The 15,834-nt window shown below is 45.5% G+C and overlaps 6 non-coding genes across 6 annotated transcripts; all 6 read right to left on the bottom strand.

The window, feature by feature from the left end:
* Window positions 1–1,673: 1,673 nt before the first annotated feature.
* On the bottom strand, window positions 1,674–1,744 carry trnag-gcc (transfer RNA glycine (anticodon GCC)). The gene has a single exon. It is a non-coding gene; the product is annotated as a tRNA-Gly (tRNA).
* Window positions 1,745–4,323: 2,579 nt separating this feature from the next.
* trnag-gcc (transfer RNA glycine (anticodon GCC)) lies at window positions 4,324–4,394 on the bottom strand. Its single transcript has one exon. It is a non-coding gene; the product is annotated as a tRNA-Gly (tRNA).
* Window positions 4,395–6,977: 2,583 nt separating this feature from the next.
* trnag-gcc (transfer RNA glycine (anticodon GCC)) lies at window positions 6,978–7,048 on the bottom strand. Its single transcript has one exon. It is a non-coding gene; the product is annotated as a tRNA-Gly (tRNA).
* Window positions 7,049–9,627: 2,579 nt separating this feature from the next.
* Window positions 9,628–9,698, bottom strand: trnag-gcc (transfer RNA glycine (anticodon GCC)). Its single transcript has one exon. It is a non-coding gene; the product is annotated as a tRNA-Gly (tRNA).
* A 2,583-nt stretch (window positions 9,699–12,281) lies between these two features.
* Window positions 12,282–12,352, bottom strand: trnag-gcc (transfer RNA glycine (anticodon GCC)). Its single transcript has one exon. It is a non-coding gene; the product is annotated as a tRNA-Gly (tRNA).
* Window positions 12,353–14,931: 2,579 nt separating this feature from the next.
* Window positions 14,932–15,002, bottom strand: trnag-gcc (transfer RNA glycine (anticodon GCC)). The gene has a single exon. It is a non-coding gene; the product is annotated as a tRNA-Gly (tRNA).
* Window positions 15,003–15,834: the final 832 nt, after the last annotated feature.

The raw sequence follows: 15,834 nt of genomic DNA, 5'->3' as shown, positions 1-15,834 counted from the left end.
CACCAGCCTGTCTATGTCCTCTTGAAGTTGATCACAATCCTCCTCACAGTTCACAGTACTTCCAAGTTTTGTGTCATCTGCAAATTTTGAATTTGTGGCCTGTACACCCGAGTCCAGGTCATTAATACATATCAGGAAAAGCAGGGCTGCTAACACATTCCCTAGGCTGCAACACATTTCATCATGAAATCTTGCGCCCGCAACACCACAGAAACCTCGCAGGCTGCTGCACACCTCCATTTCATTCATAACCACATTTCCATCTTTCAAACTTCTTCGAACACAACTACACTACACTTTCTCCAAACATACAATCTGCTTCTCGCCCAATACACCTCTGCTTTAAACTCATCATTTTAAAAAGGCCTACAATTTGCAAAGATCATGCCCAACCGTCACAGCAGCCTGTCTCTTTACTAACACTTCACACCACTGCAATATCATTTCATGCAATATGTCAACATCTTCAAGCCACTACCTTTGTTCACATCCAGGTTTAATAGTGGGAGCACGGGGCCAAGGTGGCACTTCAACTGCTTGACGGAAAACAGGTCCCCCCTAGCAAAAGGCACAGTTACACACCTTTACTTACAGCTCAAAGAGGGACTGCTCAATAAGATTGGCACATAGAATTCCTGGCAATTTTGTCACAAAGAAGCAGGGAAAGGCAGAGGTGGCATTGAAGCTAAGTAGACTGAGACATACTACCAGCATCCATTCTGACTTTGTTTCATTCCAGTGTCAGTTGGGACCTGCTTCTATTAAATTAATACATCTATGCAAAGACCAGAGCGGGATTCGTACTCAGATGCATAGATCATGGGCACGACTGTATGCATTAGCAGCTCAACAACACGACCACGAGGCTATGAGAGGCAAGACCCACGACGCTGCTGTACAATTTTGGGTACCATCATTTTGGCTGGACGTCACAGTCTTGAAGTGAGGGAAAGGAGAGTTTTACTAGGATCACATTAGGATGTGGGACTTCAGCTCGACGGAATGATTGCAGAAGCTGGCATTGTTCGCCTTCCAGCTGAGCAGGTTAAGTGGAGAGCTTACGCATTTACAATGACACTTGCAGTTTGCTACCAACTCTAAGACCTGTCATGTAAATCAGGTGTGAAGCTCTGAATTGACTCTGGAAAGAAGCAGAGTGAGACCCTGCCACGTCCCATTTCTGCTTTAATACAGCAGCGTGAAGAGCCATGGGATACTTTCCTACATGGAAGGTGATATGGAAATGCACATTGTTGTTGTTGTTGCTTGCGATTGCAGTGTGTGCAGAAAAGCTGTGACTATGAATGATTTGATGGTAAGAAGTGAGATGGCTTTGAAAAGAGAGAGAAAGGTGAAAAAGTGTCAAGTTGTGCTAATTTTGTTTTGCTCTTGCTAAATGATGAATATTTGTGAAAGCTGATGACTGTGGAGAATTGGAGAGAGTTGATAATGTGATGGCAGTAAGATAAGTGAAAGGATGAGTGGTGTTTTAAGAGGATTGTGTATTTGTAGGTGTTGAAGTAAGATGAAAGAAAAGGGTGCAGTGAAGCAGATGTTGAAAAGTTGTAGCAGCAAAATGGGAAAGACGCTGCGATGTGGCAGGGGGGAGGGGTGGGGGTGGTGCAGTGCAAAGAGCAGGGGAAGAAGGATGGAAATAGCAATAGGAGCATCATTGCATTGGCCGGGAATCGAACCCGGGCCTCCCGCGTGGCAGGCGAGAATTCTACCACTGAACCACCAATGCAATCACAGAATTCATTGGGTTTTCTTTGCTTTTCCTCAAGTTTAATTTGCAAACACTAGCATTTGCCATCAGTGTCCTTTCATCCAAGGACACATTCATGCAATGGTTACAGCGTAGAACAAGGCCATTCCGCCCATTGTGTCCATCACAGCTCTCTGCAAGGGCTAATCACCTAGCTCCACCGCCCTACTTTTTCCCTGTAGCCCTGCAAATATCTTCTCCACACGTCATTGTCCAATTCCTTTTTCAAAGCCACCATTCAATCTGCCTCCAGCACACTCTCAGGCATTGCATTCCGCTTGCTATCAACTCGCTGCGGAAAAAACTTTTTCCTCATGTCGCCGTTGCTTCTTTTGCCAATCACTTTCAATCGGTGCCCCTGCTTCTCCGTCCTTCCGCCAACGGCAACGCTTTCTCCCTATCTACTCTGTCCACACCCCTCGTGATTTCCAACACCTCTATCAAATCTCCTCTTGATCTTCTCTACTCCAAAAACCCACAGCTCCATCTTCTCCAATCTATCCACGGAAATCAACTTCCTCATCCCTGGAACCATTCTCGTGAAACTTTTCTGCACCCTCTTAATGCCTTCACATCCTTACCAAAGTGTGGTGCCCTGAATCACACACAATACCAATCTTTTGCACAGGTTTATCATAACTTCCTTGCTTTTGTGCTCTATCCCCCTACTTATAAGAGCCAGGATCCCATATGCTTTATGAACAGCTTTCTCAACCTGCCCTGCCACCTTCAATCATTTGTGCACATATACCCCCAGGTCCCTCGGCTCCTGCACCCCATTTCGAACAGTACCCTTGATTTGAGATTGCCACTCCTCGTTCTTCCTACCAACACGAATCACTTCACACTTCTCTGCATTAAATTTCATCTGCCACTCGTCTGCCCATTCCACCAGCCTGTCTATGTCCTCTTGAAGTTGATCACAATCCTCCTCACAGTTCACAGTACTTCCAAGTTTTGTGTCATCTGCAAATTTTGAATTTGTGGCCTGTACACCCGAGTCCAGGTCATTAATACATATCAGGAAAAGCAGGGCTGCTAACACATTCCCTAGGCTGCAACACATTTCATCATGAAATCTTGCGCCCGCAACACCACAGAAACCTCGCAGGCTGCTGCACACCTCCATTTCATTCATAACCACATTTCCATCTTTCAAACTTCTTCTAACACAACTACACTACACTTTCTCCAAACATACAATCTGCTTCTCGCCCAATACACCTCTGCTTTAAACTCATCATTTTAAAAAGGCCTACAATTTGCAAAGATCATGCCCAACCGTCACAGCAGCCTGTCTCTTTACTAACACTTCACACCACTGCAATATCATTTCATGCAATATGTCAACATCTTCAAGCCACTACCTTTGTTCACATCCAGGTTTAATAGTGGGAGCACGGGGCCAAGGTGGCACTTCAACTGCTTGACGGAAAACAGGTCCTCCCTAGCAAAAGGCACAGTTACACACCTTTACTTACAGCTCAAAGAGGGACTGCTCAATAAGATTGGCACATAGAATTCCTGGCAATTTTGTCACAAAGAAGCAGGGAAAGGCAGAGGTGGCATTGAAGCTAAGTAGACTGAGACATACTACCAGCATCCATTCTGACTTTGTTTCATTCCAGTGTCAGTTGGGACCTGCTTCTATTAAATTAACACATCTATGCAAAGACCAGAGCGGGATTCGTACTCAGATGCATAGATCATGGGCACGACTGTATGCATTAGCAGCTCAACAACACGACCACTAGGCTACGAGAGGCAAGACCCACGACGCTGCTGTACAATTTTGGGTACCATCATTTTGGCTGGACGTCACAGTCTTGAAGTGAGGGAAAGGAGAGTTTTACTAGGATCACATTAGGATGTGGGACTTCAGCTCGACGGAATGATTGCAGAAGCTGGCATTGTTCGCCTTCCAACTGAGCAGGTTAAGTGGAGAGCTTACGCATTTACAATGACACTTGCAGTTTGCTACCAACTCTAAGACCTGTCATGTAAATCAGGTGTGAAGCTCTGAATTGACTCTGGAAAGAAGCAGAGTGAGACCCTGCCACGTCCCATTTCTGCTTTAATACAGCAGCGTGAAGAGCCATGGGATACTTTCCTACATGGAAGGTGATATGGAAATGCACATTGTTGTTGTTGTTGCTTGCGATTGCAGTGTGTGCAGAAAAGCTGTGCCTATGAATGATTTGATGGTAAGAAGTGAGAAGAGAAAAGAGAGAGAAAGGTGAAAAAGTGTCAAGTTGTGCTAATTTTGTTTTGCTCTTGCTAAATGATGAATATTTGTGAAAGCTGATGACTGTGGAGAATTGGAGAGAGTTGATAATGTGATGGCAGTAAGATAAGTGAAAGGATGAGTGGTGTTTTAAGAGGATTGTGTATTTGTAGGTGTTGAAGTAAGATGAAAGAAAAGGGTGCAGTGAAGCAGATGTTGAAAAGTTGTAGCAGCAAAATGGGAAAGACGCTGCGATGTGGCAGGGGGGAGGGGTGGGGGTGGTGCAGTGCGAAGAGCAGGGGAAGAAGGATGGAAATAGCAATAGGAGTATCATTGCATTGGCCAGGAATCGAACCCGGGCCTCCCGCGTGGCAGGCGAGAATTCTACCACTGAACCACCAATGCAATCACAGAATTCATTGCGTTTTTTTTGCTTTTCCTCAAGTTTAATTTGCAAACACTAGCATTTGCCATCAGTGTCCTTTCATCCAAGGACACATTCATGCAATGGTTACAGCGTAGAACAAGGCCATTCCGCCCATTGTGTCCATCACAGCTCTCTGCAAGGGCTAATCACCCAGCTCCACCGCCCTACTTTTTCCCTGTAGCCCTGCAAATATCTTCTCCACACGTCATTGTCCAATTCCTTTTTCAAAGCCACCATTCAATCTGCCTCCAGCACACTCTCAGGCATTGCATTCCGCTTGCTATCAACTCGCTGCGGAAAAAACTTTTTCCTCATGTCGCCGTTGCTTCTTTTGCCAATCACTTTCAATCGTTGCCCCTGCTTCTCCGTCCTTCCGCCAATGGCAACGCTTTCTCCCTATCTACTCTGTCCACACCCCTCGTGATTTCCAACACCTCTATCAAATCTCCTCTTGATCTTCTCTACTCCAAAAACCCACAGCTCCATCTTCTCCAATCTATCCACGGAAATCAACTTCCTCATCCCTGGAACCATTCTCGTGAAACTTTTCTGCACCCTCTTAATGCCTTCACATCCTTACCAAAGTGTGGTGCCCTGAATCACACACAATACCAATCTTTTGCACAGGTTTATCATAACTTCCTTGCTTTTGTGCTCTATCCCCCTACTTATAAGAGCCAGGATCCCATATGCTTTATGAACAGCTTTCTCAACCTGCCCTGCCACCTTCAATCATTTGTGCACATATACCCCCAGGTCCCTCGGCTCCTGCACCCCATTTCGAACAGTACCCTTGATTTGAGATTGCCACTCCTCGTTCTTCCTACCAACACGAATCACTTCACACTTCTCTGCATTAAATTTCATCTGCCACTTGTCTGCCCATTCCACCAGCCTGTCTATGTCCTCTTGAAGTTGATCACAATCCTCCTCACAGTTCACAGTACTTCCAAGTTTTGTGTCATCTGCAAATTTTGAATTTGTGGCCTGTACACCCGAGTCCAGGTCATTAATACATATCAGGAAAAGCAGGGCTGCTAACACATTCCCTAGGCTGCAACACATTTCATCATGAAATCTTGCGCCCGCAACACCACAGAAACCTCGCAGGCTGCTGCACACCTCCATTTCATTCATAACCACATTTCCATCTTTCAAACTTCTTCGAACACAACTACACTACACTTTCTCCAAACATACAATCTGCTTCTCGCCCAATACACCTCTGCTTTAAACTCATCATTTTAAAAAGGCCTACAATTTGCAAAGATCATGCCCAACCGTCACAGCAGCCTGTCTCTTTACTAACACTTCACACCACTGCAATATCATTTCATGCAATATGTCAACATCTTCAAGCCACTACCTTTGTTCACATCCAGGTTTAATAGTGGGAGCACGGGGCCAAGGTGGCACTTCAACTGCTTGACGGAAAACAGGTCCCCCCTAGCAAAAGGCACAGTTACACACCTTTACTTACAGCTCAAAGAGGGACTGCTCAATAAGATTGGCACATAGAATTCCTGGCAATTTTGTCACAAAGAAGCAGGGAAAGGCAGAGGTGGCATTGAAGCTAAGTAGACTGAGACATACTACCAGCATCCATTCTGACTTTGTTTCATTCCAGTGTCAGTTGGGATCTGCTTCTATTAAATTAATACATCTATGCAAAGACCAGAGCGGGATTCGTACTCAGATGCATAGATCATGGGCACGACTGTATGCATTAGCAGCTCAACAACACGACCACGAGGCTATGAGAGGCAAGACCCACGACGCTGCTGTACAATTTTGGGTACCATCATTTTGGCTGGACGTCACAGTCTTGAAGTGAGGGAAAGGAGAGTTTTACTAGGATCACATTAGGATGTGGGACTTCAGCTCGACGGAATGATTGCAGAAGCTGGCATTGTTCGCCTTCCAGCTGAGCAGGTTAAGTGGAGAGCTTACGCATTTACAATGACACTTGCAGTTTGCTACCAACTCTAAGACCTGTCATGTAAATCAGGTGTGAAGCTCTGAATTGACTCTGGAAAGAAGCAGAGTGAGACCCTGCCACGTCCCATTTCTGCTTTAATACAGCAGCGTGAAGAGCCATGGGATACTTTCCTACATGGAAGGTGATATGGAAATGCACATTGTTGTTGTTGTTGCTTGCGATTGCAGTGTGTGCAGAAAAGCTGTGACTATGAATGATTTGATGGTAAGAAGTGAGATGGCTTTGAAAAGAGAGAGAAAGGTGAAAAAGTGTCAAGTTGTGCTAATTTTGTTTTGCTCTTGCTAAATGATGAATATTTGTGAAAGCTGATGACTGTGGAGAATTGGAGAGAGTTGATAATGTGATGGCAGTAAGATAAGTGAAAGGATGAGTGGTGTTTTAAGAGGATTGTGTATTTGTAGGTGTTGAAGTAAGATGAAAGAAAAGGGTGCAGTGAAGCAGATGTTGAAAAGTTGTAGCAGCAAAATGGGAAAGACGCTGCGATGTGGCAGGGGGGAGGGGTGGGGGTGGTGCAGTGCAAAGAGCAGGGGAAGAAGGATGGAAATAGCAATAGGAGCATCATTGCATTGGCCGGGAATCGAACCCGGGCCTCCCGCGTGGCAGGCGAGAATTCTACCACTGAACCACCAATGCAATCACAGAATTCATTGGGTTTTCTTTGCTTTTCCTCAAGTTTAATTTGCAAACACTAGCATTTGCCATCAGTGTCCTTTCATCCAAGGACACATTCATGCAATGGTTACAGCGTAGAACAAGGCCATTCCGCCCATTGTGTCCATCACAGCTCTCTGCAAGGGCTAATCACCTAGCTCCACCGCCCTACTTTTTCCCTGTAGCCCTGCAAATATCTTCTCCACACGTCATTGTCCAATTCCTTTTTCAAAGCCACCATTCAATCTGCCTCCAGCACACTCTCAGGCATTGCATTCCGCTTGCTATCAACTCGCTGCGGAAAAAACTTTTTCCTCATGTCGCCGTTGCTTCTTTTGCCAATCACTTTCAATCGGTGCCCCTGCTTCTCCGTCCTTCCGCCAACGGCAACGCTTTCTCCCTATCTACTCTGTCCACACCCCTCGTGATTTCCAACACCTCTATCAAATCTCCTCTTGATCTTCTCTACTCCAAAAACCCACAGCTCCATCTTCTCCAATCTATCCACGGAAATCAACTTCCTCATCCCTGGAACCATTCTCGTGAAACTTTTCTGCACCCTCTTAATGCCTTCACATCCTTACCAAAGTGTGGTGCCCTGAATCACACACAATACCAATCTTTTGCACAGGTTTATCATAACTTCCTTGCTTTTGTGCTCTATCCCCCTACTTATAAGAGCCAGGATCCCATATGCTTTATGAACAGCTTTCTCAACCTGCCCTGCCACCTTCAATCATTTGTGCACATATACCCCCAGGTCCCTCGGCTCCTGCACCCCATTTCGAACAGTACCCTTGATTTGAGATTGCCACTCCTCGTTCTTCCTACCAACACGAATCACTTCACACTTCTCTGCATTAAATTTCATCTGCCACTCGTCTGCCCATTCCACCAGCCTGTCTATGTCCTCTTGAAGTTGATCACAATCCTCCTCACAGTTCACAGTACTTCCAAGTTTTGTGTCATCTGCAAATTTTGAATTTGTGGCCTGTACACCCGAGTCCAGGTCATTAATACATATCAGGAAAAGCAGGGCTGCTAACACATTCCCTAGGCTGCAACACATTTCATCATGAAATCTTGCGCCCGCAACACCACAGAAACCTCGCAGGCTGCTGCACACCTCCATTTCATTCATAACCACATTTCCATCTTTCAAACTTCTTCTAACACAACTACACTACACTTTCTCCAAACATACAATCTGCTTCTCGCCCAATACACCTCTGCTTTAAACTCATCATTTTAAAAAGGCCTACAATTTGCAAAGATCATGCCCAACCGTCACAGCAGCCTGTCTCTTTACTAACACTTCACACCACTGCAATATCATTTCATGCAATATGTCAACATCTTCAAGCCACTACCTTTGTTCACATCCAGGTTTAATAGTGGGAGCACGGGGCCAAGGTGGCACTTCAACTGCTTGACGGAAAACAGGTCCTCCCTAGCAAAAGGCACAGTTACACACCTTTACTTACAGCTCAAAGAGGGACTGCTCAATAAGATTGGCACATAGAATTCCTGGCAATTTTGTCACAAAGAAGCAGGGAAAGGCAGAGGTGGCATTGAAGCTAAGTAGACTGAGACATACTACCAGCATCCATTCTGACTTTGTTTCATTCCAGTGTCAGTTGGGACCTGCTTCTATTAAATTAACACATCTATGCAAAGACCAGAGCGGGATTCGTACTCAGATGCATAGATCATGGGCACGACTGTATGCATTAGCAGCTCAACAACACGACCACTAGGCTACGAGAGGCAAGACCCACGACGCTGCTGTACAATTTTGGGTACCATCATTTTGGCTGGACGTCACAGTCTTGAAGTGAGGGAAAGGAGAGTTTTACTAGGATCACATTAGGATGTGGGACTTCAGCTCGACGGAATGATTGCAGAAGCTGGCATTGTTCGCCTTCCAACTGAGCAGGTTAAGTGGAGAGCTTACGCATTTACAATGACACTTGCAGTTTGCTACCAACTCTAAGACCTGTCATGTAAATCAGGTGTGAAGCTCTGAATTGACTCTGGAAAGAAGCAGAGTGAGACCCTGCCACGTCCCATTTCTGCTTTAATACAGCAGCGTGAAGAGCCATGGGATACTTTCCTACATGGAAGGTGATATGGAAATGCACATTGTTGTTGTTGTTGCTTGCGATTGCAGTGTGTGCAGAAAAGCTGTGCCTATGAATGATTTGATGGTAAGAAGTGAGAAGAGAAAAGAGAGAGAAAGGTGAAAAAGTGTCAAGTTGTGCTAATTTTGTTTTGCTCTTGCTAAATGATGAATATTTGTGAAAGCTGATGACTGTGGAGAATTGGAGAGAGTTGATAATGTGATGGCAGTAAGATAAGTGAAAGGATGAGTGGTGTTTTAAGAGGATTGTGTATTTGTAGGTGTTGAAGTAAGATGAAAGAAAAGGGTGCAGTGAAGCAGATGTTGAAAAGTTGTAGCAGCAAAATGGGAAAGACGCTGCGATGTGGCAGGGGGGAGGGGTGGGGGTGGTGCAGTGCGAAGAGCAGGGGAAGAAGGATGGAAATAGCAATAGGAGTATCATTGCATTGGCCAGGAATCGAACCCGGGCCTCCCGCGTGGCAGGCGAGAATTCTACCACTGAACCACCAATGCAATCACAGAATTCATTGCGTTTTTTTTGCTTTTCCTCAAGTTTAATTTGCAAACACTAGCATTTGCCATCAGTGTCCTTTCATCCAAGGACACATTCATGCAATGGTTACAGCGTAGAACAAGGCCATTCCGCCCATTGTGTCCATCACAGCTCTCTGCAAGGGCTAATCACCCAGCTCCACCGCCCTACTTTTTCCCTGTAGCCCTGCAAATATCTTCTCCACACGTCATTGTCCAATTCCTTTTTCAAAGCCACCATTCAATCTGCCTCCAGCACACTCTCAGGCATTGCATTCCGCTTGCTATCAACTCGCTGCGGAAAAAACTTTTTCCTCATGTCGCCGTTGCTTCTTTTGCCAATCACTTTCAATCGTTGCCCCTGCTTCTCCGTCCTTCCGCCAATGGCAACGCTTTCTCCCTATCTACTCTGTCCACACCCCTCGTGATTTCCAACACCTCTATCAAATCTCCTCTTGATCTTCTCTACTCCAAAAACCCACAGCTCCATCTTCTCCAATCTATCCACGGAAATCAACTTCCTCATCCCTGGAACCATTCTCGTGAAACTTTTCTGCACCCTCTTAATGCCTTCACATCCTTACCAAAGTGTGGTGCCCTGAATCACACACAATACCAATCTTTTGCACAGGTTTATCATAACTTCCTTGCTTTTGTGCTCTATCCCCCTACTTATAAGAGCCAGGATCCCATATGCTTTATGAACAGCTTTCTCAACCTGCCCTGCCACCTTCAATCATTTGTGCACATATACCCCCAGGTCCCTCGGCTCCTGCACCCCATTTCGAACAGTACCCTTGATTTGAGATTGCCACTCCTCGTTCTTCCTACCAACACGAATCACTTCACACTTCTCTGCATTAAATTTCATCTGCCACTTGTCTGCCCATTCCACCAGCCTGTCTATGTCCTCTTGAAGTTGATCACAATCCTCCTCACAGTTCACAGTACTTCCAAGTTTTGTGTCATCTGCAAATTTTGAATTTGTGGCCTGTACACCCGAGTCCAGGTCATTAATACATATCAGGAAAAGCAGGGCTGCTAACACATTCCCTAGGCTGCAACACATTTCATCATGAAATCTTGCGCCCGCAACACCACAGAAACCTCGCAGGCTGCTGCACACCTCCATTTCATTCATAACCACATTTCCATCTTTCAAACTTCTTCGAACACAACTACACTACACTTTCTCCAAACATACAATCTGCTTCTCGCCCAATACACCTCTGCTTTAAACTCATCATTTTAAAAAGGCCTACAATTTGCAAAGATCATGCCCAACCGTCACAGCAGCCTGTCTCTTTACTAACACTTCACACCACTGCAATATCATTTCATGCAATATGTCAACATCTTCAAGCCACTACCTTTGTTCACATCCAGGTTTAATAGTGGGAGCACGGGGCCAAGGTGGCACTTCAACTGCTTGACGGAAAACAGGTCCCCCCTAGCAAAAGGCACAGTTACACACCTTTACTTACAGCTCAAAGAGGGACTGCTCAATAAGATTGGCACATAGAATTCCTGGCAATTTTGTCACAAAGAAGCAGGGAAAGGCAGAGGTGGCATTGAAGCTAAGTAGACTGAGACATACTACCAGCATCCATTCTGACTTTGTTTCATTCCAGTGTCAGTTGGGACCTGCTTCTATTAAATTAATACATCTATGCAAAGACCAGAGCGGGATTCGTACTCAGATGCATAGATCATGGGCACGACTGTATGCATTAGCAGCTCAACAACACGACCACGAGGCTATGAGAGGCAAGACCCACGACGCTGCTGTACAATTTTGGGTACCATCATTTTGGCTGGACGTCACAGTCTTGAAGTGAGGGAAAGGAGAGTTTTACTAGGATCACATTAGGATGTGGGACTTCAGCTCGACGGAATGATTGCAGAAGCTGGCATTGTTCGCCTTCCAGCTGAGCAGGTTAAGTGGAGAGCTTACGCATTTACAATGACACTTGCAGTTTGCTACCAACTCTAAGACCTGTCATGTAAATCAGGTGTGAAGCTCTGAATTGACTCTGGAAAGAAGCAGAGTGAGACCCTGCCACGTCCCATTTCTGCTTTAATACAGCAGCGTGAAGAGCCATGGGATACTTTCCTACATGGAAGGTGATATGGAAATGCACATTGTTGTTGTTGTTGCTTGCGATTGCAGTGTGTGCAGAAAAGCTGTGACTATGAATGATTTGATGGTAAGAAGTGAGATGGCTTTGAAAAGAGAGAGAAAGGTGAAAAAGTGTCAAGTTGTGCTAATTTTGTTTTGCTCTTGCTAAATGATGAATATTTGTGAAAGCTGATGACTGTGGAGAATTGGAGAGAGTTGATAATGTGATGGCAGTAAGATAAGTGAAAGGATGAGTGGTGTTTTAAGAGGATTGTGTATTTGTAGGTGTTGAAGTAAGATGAAAGAAAAGGGTGCAGTGAAGCAGATGTTGAAAAGTTGTAGCAGCAAAATGGGAAAGACGCTGCGATGTGGCAGGGGGGAGGGGTGGGGGTGGTGCAGTGCAAAGAGCAGGGGAAGAAGGATGGAAATAGCAATAGGAGCATCATTGCATTGGCCGGGAATCGAACCCGGGCCTCCCGCGTGGCAGGCGAGAATTCTACCACTGAACCACCAATGCAATCACAGAATTCATTGGGTTTTCTTTGCTTTTCCTCAAGTTTAATTTGCAAACACTAGCATTTGCCATCAGTGTCCTTTCATCCAAGGACACATTCATGCAATGGTTACAGCGTAGAACAAGGCCATTCCGCCCATTGTGTCCATCACAGCTCTCTGCAAGGGCTAATCACCTAGCTCCACCGCCCTACTTTTTCCCTGTAGCCCTGCAAATATCTTCTCCACACGTCATTGTCCAATTCCTTTTTCAAAGCCACCATTCAATCTGCCTCCAGCACACTCTCAGGCATTGCATTCCGCTTGCTATCAACTCGCTGCGGAAAAAACTTTTTCCTCATGTCGCCGTTGCTTCTTTTGCCAATCACTTTCAATCGGTGCCCCTGCTTCTCCGTCCTTCCGCCAACGGCAACGCTTTCTCCCTATCTACTCTGTCCACACCCCTCGTGATTTCCAACACCTCTATCAAATCTCCTCTTGATCTTCTCTACTCCAAAAACCCACAGCTCCATCTTCTCCAATCTATCCACGGAAATCAACTTCCTCATCCCTGGAACCATTCTCGTGAAACTTTTCTGCACCCTCTTAATGCCTTCACATCCTTACCAAAGTGTGGTGCCCTGAATCACACACAATACCAATCTTTTGCACAGGTTTATCATAACTTCCTTGCTTTTGTGCTCTATCCCCCTACTTATAAGAGCCAGGATCCCATATGCTTTATGAACAGCTTTCTCAACCTGCCCTGCCACCTTCAATCATTTGTGCACATATACCCCCAGGTCCCTCGGCTCCTGCACCCCATTTCGAACAGTACCCTTGATTTGAGATTGCCACTCCTCGTTCTTCCTACCAACACGAATCACTTCACACTTCTCTGCATTAAATTTCATCTGCCACTCGTCTGCCCATTCCACCAGCCTGTCTATGTCCTCTTGAAGTTGATCACAATCCTCCTCACAGTTCACAGTACTTCCAAGTTTTGTGTCATCTGCAAATTTTGAATTTGTGGCCTGTACACCCGAGTCCAGGTCATTAATACATATCAGGAAAAGCAGGGCTGCTAACACATTCCCTAGGCTGCAACACATTTCATCATGAAATCTTGCGCCCGCAACACCACAGAAACCTCGCAGGCTGCTGCACACCTCCATTTCATTCATAACCACATTTCCATCTTTCAAACTTCTTCTAACACAACTACACTACACTTTCTCCAAACATACAATCTGCTTCTCGCCCAATACACCTCTGCTTTAAACTCATCATTTTAAAAAGGCCTACAATTTGCAAAGATCATGCCCAACCGTCACAGCAGCCTGTCTCTTTACTAACACTTCACACCACTGCAATATCATTTCATGCAATATGTCAACATCTTCAAGCCACTACCTTTGTTCACATCCAGGTTTAATAGTGGGAGCACGGGGCCAAGGTGGCACTTCAACTGCTTGACGGAAAACAGGTCCTCCCTAGCAAAAGGCACAGTTACACACCTTTACTTACAGCTCAAAGAGGGACTGCTCAATAAGATTGGCACATAGAATTCCTGGCAATTTTGTCACAAAGAAGCAGGGAAAGGCAGAGGTGGCATTGAAGCTAAGTAGACTGAGACATACTACCAGCATCCATTCTGACTTTGTTTCATTCCAGTGTCAGTTGGGACCTGCTTCTATTAAATTAACACATCTATGCAAAGACCAGAGCGGGATTCGTACTCAGATGCATAGATCATGGGCACGACTGTATGCATTAGCAGCTCAACAACACGACCACAAGGCTACGAGAGGCAAGACCCACGACGCTGCTGTACAATTTTGGGTACCATCATTTTGGCTGGACGTCACAGTCTTGAAGTGAGGGAAAGGAGAGTTTTACTAGGATCACATTAGGATGTGGGACTTCAGCTCGACGGAATGATTGCAGAAGCTGGCATTGTTCGCCTTCCAACTGAGCAGGTTAAGTGGAGAGCTTACGCATTTACAATGACACTTGCAGTTTGCTACCAACTCTAAGACCTGTCATGTAAATCAGGTGTGAAGCTCTGAATTGACTCTGGAAAGAAGCAGAGTGAGACCCTGCCACGTCCCATTTCTGCTTTAATACAGCAGCGTGAAGAGCCATGGGATACTTTCCTACATGGAAGGTGATATGGAAATGCACATTGTTGTTGTTGTTGCTTGCGATTGCAGTGTGTGCAGAAAAGCTGTGCCTATGAATGATTTGATGGTAAGAAGTGAGAAGAGAAAAGAGAGAGAAAGGTGAAAAAGTGTCAAGTTGTGCTAATTTTGTTTTGCTCTTGCTAAATGATGAATATTTGTGAAAGCTGATGACTGTGGAGAATTGGAGAGAGTTGATAATGTGATGGCAGTAAGATAAGTGAAAGGATGAGTGGTGTTTTAAGAGGATTGTGTATTTGTAGGTGTTGAAGTAAGATGAAAGAAAAGGGTGCAGTGAAGCAGATGTTGAAAAGTTGTAGCAGCAAAATGGGAAAGACGCTGCGATGTGGCAGGGGGGAGGGGTGGGGGTGGTGCAGTGCAAAGAGCAGGGGAAGAAGGATGGAAATAGCAATAGGAGCATCATTGCATTGGCCAGGAATCGAACCCGGGCCTCCCGCGTGGCAGGCGAGAATTCTACCACTGAACCACCAATGCAATCACAGAATTCATTGGGTTTTCTTTGCTTTTCCTCAAGTTTAATTTGCAAACACTAGCATTTGCCATCAGTGTCCTTTCATCCAAGGACACATTCATGCAATGGTTACAGCGTAGAACAAGGCCATTCCGCCCATTGTGTCCATCACAGCTCTCTGCAAGGGCTAATCACCTAGCTCCACCACCCTACTTTTTCCCTGTAGCCCTGCAAATAACTTCTCCACACGTCATTGTCCAATTCCTTTTTCAAAGCCACCATTCAATCTGCCTCCAGCACACTCTCAGGCATTGCATTCCGCTTGCTATCAACTCGCTGCGGAAAAAACTTTTTCCTCATGTCGCCGTTGCTTCTTTTGCCAATCACTTTCAATCGGTGCCCCTGCTTCTCCGTCCTTCCGCCAATGGCAACGCTTTCTCCCTATCTACTCTGTCCACACCCCTCGTGATTTCCAACACCTCTATCAAATCTCCTCTTGATCTTCTCTACTCCAAAAACCCACAGCTCCATCTTCTCCAATCTATCCACGGAAATCAACTTCCTCATCCCTGGAACCATTCTCGTGAAACTTTTCTGCACCCTCTTAATGCCTTCACATCCTTACCAAAGTGTGGTGCCCTGAATCACACACAATACCAATCTTTTGCACAGGTTTATCATAACTTCCTTGCTTTTGTGCTCTATCCCCCTACTTATAAGAGCCAGGATCCCATATGCTTTATGAACAGCTTTCTCAACCTGCCCTGCCACCTTCAATCATTTGTGCACATATACCCCCAGGTCCCTCGGCTCCTGCACCCCATTTCGAACAGTACCCTTGATTTGAGATTGCCA

The sequence above is a fragment of the Heterodontus francisci genome, chromosome 1 (genome assembly GCF_036365525.1).
Source record: "Heterodontus francisci isolate sHetFra1 chromosome 1, sHetFra1.hap1, whole genome shotgun sequence".
In the NCBI taxonomy this organism is placed as follows: Eukaryota; Metazoa; Chordata; class Chondrichthyes; order Heterodontiformes; family Heterodontidae; genus Heterodontus; species Heterodontus francisci.
This window is presented reverse-complemented; position numbering and strand designations above follow the sequence as displayed.